This window comes from Orcinus orca, chromosome 13 (assembly GCF_937001465.1).
Source record: "Orcinus orca chromosome 13, mOrcOrc1.1, whole genome shotgun sequence".
NCBI lineage: Eukaryota > Metazoa > Chordata > Mammalia > Artiodactyla > Delphinidae > Orcinus > Orcinus orca.
In genome coordinates, this window is record NC_064571.1 from 33,048,152 (window position 1) to 33,051,283 (window position 3,132).

Consider the following 3,132-nt stretch of genomic DNA (forward strand, 5'->3'; position numbering starts at 1 on the left):
AAGCCAAATCATGTATAAGCCAGAATAACTTCCCCATACCTCAGTATGTGAACATTTCTTCCATCAAAGGGAAGGAGAAGGGGAAGGAGAAGGGGAGAAGGACACCTATGAGAAAACAAATGATTTTTAGGAAAAGATAAATGGTTTCTTATGAGAATAGAGATGTGATGGCTTTGTGAGAATGTCTGCTTAGGTGATTTCTTATCCCTGAGCCAATTCTCTTCAGTGATAAGAGTCAATCTTTCCTGGTTGCTAGACTCCTGGGCAGAGGATTTATAACACTTGAAATCTTTTGGGAGGCTCTACTTTTAGGTAGATAAGGGTAGTTCCAAACAAAGCCCCTGAAGTGGAATATTCTGGATGCCTTCAGCAGAAAGAGATAAGTATGTGAGCTTGTGCAAGGCTTTAATAGTTTAGAGAGTCAGTTGCCACCACTGCTACCACCAAGGCCTCTATCTTTTTCTCTCTGAAGTCAAATCTGCTAAGAATGAGGAGGAACTGGATATCTTTGGAGTAGCTAGTAAAGGGAATGGTTAAAATATATATATATACAACCAGTATTTCGAACAGAATGAGTTCAGTAAGATACAATCAGAAAAAGGGCTTAAATGTCATCTTTTTGTTCTTCCTGCCTCACTCCTTGATTGAAATTCAGCAAATCCCATTGCTTTCTGGTTACTTTCATCTTTAAAAACTATCTTATTTTCTATCTTACTGTCAAGTATTAAAAAAATCTAGCCAAGTCTTTCAAACTTCCATCTTGTATCTGCCTTAGAGCTTTCTTCCTTTCCCTTGGTTAGGCTCAAAGACCAGTCTCCTCCTCTTTCTACACCTGCCTCCTGCAAGGAAGGGGCTTGGGATCATGAAGCAGTGGTCCTTTTCCTTGCCTGGGGTTGCCTGTGGCTTTCTGCACTGTTCCCTGAAGGGGGAACAATTTATACAAAGGCCCTTAGGTGGGAAATAATTCAGCATATTTAAGGAACTGAAAACAGCCAGAGGAGGGGAAAGAGAAAGGAGGCTGGCAGTCAGCCTTCCAGACACTTTATGCTCACACATACAAGCACATACTCAGAGACACAAACTATTTTACGTAAATGGGATCATACTGTAGGTGCTGTTCCTAACCAGTTTTGTTTTCCACTTAATGTAAATGACCAATAATTGGCAAAAAAAGAATTATTTTATTTATTTATTTTGGCCGCGTTGGGTCTTCGTTGCTGTGTGCGGGCTTTCTCTAGTTGCGGCGAGCGGGGGCTACTCTTCGTTGTGGTGTGCAGTCTTCTCATTGCGGTGGCTTCTCCTGTTGCGGAGCACGGGCTCTAGGAGTGCAGGCTTCAGTAATTATAGCGCACAGGCTTCACTACTTGTGGCGCACGGGCTTAGTTGCTCCGCAGCACGTGGATCTTCCCGGACCAGGGCTCGAACCCGTGTCCCCTGCCTTGGCAGGCGGATTCTTAACCACTGCACCACCAGGGAAGACCCCCTCCCAAATTTTTTTAATCCAGTTTTTGCAAGGGAGAGAAACATATTTTGGTGGCTGACTGAAATGCAAATTGGCATAACTCCCTGAAGTTTGTCAATTAATTGAAGTTTGTCAATTAATCACACACACACACACACACACAAATCGTAAGAGTACTACCTGGAATGAGGTCCCCCAAAGCACCAACACTTAAGAGGCGGGCAGATGAAATCCTGCAAAGGAGAAAGGAGAAGGAGTAACCAGAAAAATAATAGGAAAAATTGGCAGTTGTGGTGCCAGGGAAGCCAAGGAATCAGATTACGAAAGGGAGGGAGAGACCCTTAGCATTCCATGTTCCAGAGGTCAAGAAAGGTAAAACCCAAGAAGGATCCTTCAGGTTCAGCAACATGGATGATGTGGGTGGTCTTGACTAGATCAGCTCCCCTCCCCACACCAGTGGGACACAGAAGGCTGCTTTCAGTGGTTTGAAGAGTGGGAGGTGAAAAACTAGAGACTAAAAGTGTAGACAACTCTTTTATGCCATTCGACTTTGCCGGGGGAAGAAAAAGTGGTGGTTTTAAGGTGGTTTGGGGCAAGGCAGGATTTTTCTTATGGGAAGGAACAGATAAGAGAGGGAGAAGTTGAAGACAGCAAGATGGTTCCTAACTGGGGTATGTTCTTGGGTGGAAGAGCCACATTGCACACTTGATTCAAGGTCTAGAAGAGAGTAAAGGGGAAAGCCGTGGATGACACTGAGGTCTAGAATGGGTCAGCAAAGACAGAAGCCAACACGCAGCCTTGAGAATGTAAGATGCACTCAGAGGAGGCTTACGTGTCCAGCCCCAGAGCAGCCACAGCCTGAAGCCCCGCCCACCCCCTTAGAGGCCTCCCCTTCCATGTGGTCTCAACTTGTCCGACAACAGGTGTGTTGTTTCCCTTACAGAAACCAGTCCTCTGTGCATATCTTCTAGAACAGTGCTTCTCAAACGTTAGCCTGCATCAGAAACACCTGGAGGGTTTGTTAAAGCAGATTACTGAACCCCAGCTCCAGCGATTGTGATTCAGTAGGTCTAACGTGCTGTGTGATAATTTGCACTTCCCATGTGTTCCCATGCGGTTGCTGCCCTCAGTCCACATTTTGAGAACAGCTGTCCTAGAGAAAGCTTTTTACCCCAGTAAGATCCTGGAGAATAGTTAACGAACTTTTGTACTTTGCTCTGGAAATCACTCAATACTCATGCTTATACAGCAAAAGGCAGCTCCACACGAGATGAGTTCTCTGTGCTTGTTGGTCCAACATGACCGAGTCCACAAACCCAGCCTACCCCAGGTCCACAGGGGTCCCATGGGAGAAGAGCAGGCAGCTCGCTGGAGAAAGGTGAGAACCTTCCCAGGGTATGCTTCAGGGCATCTTTTGAGACAGTCACTGAACTGGGCCTGAATGGCAAGCAGGTTCCTACCAGAGGCAATAGGCGGGTCTAGGATGTTCCGCAGGATCAGGCTGTGCAAACGCAGCACCTATCTAAGTGGGAAAAGCAATGTACTGTTCCGCGCATGCGTGCGGAGTCCCTCGTGCTTGCTTGAGGACGCCTGCGCAAGCTTCGCAAGGATTTCTTTTTTCCCCGTTTCCCAGCCTCAGGAAGTAGGTAGGTAATGATTTCAAACAGCCG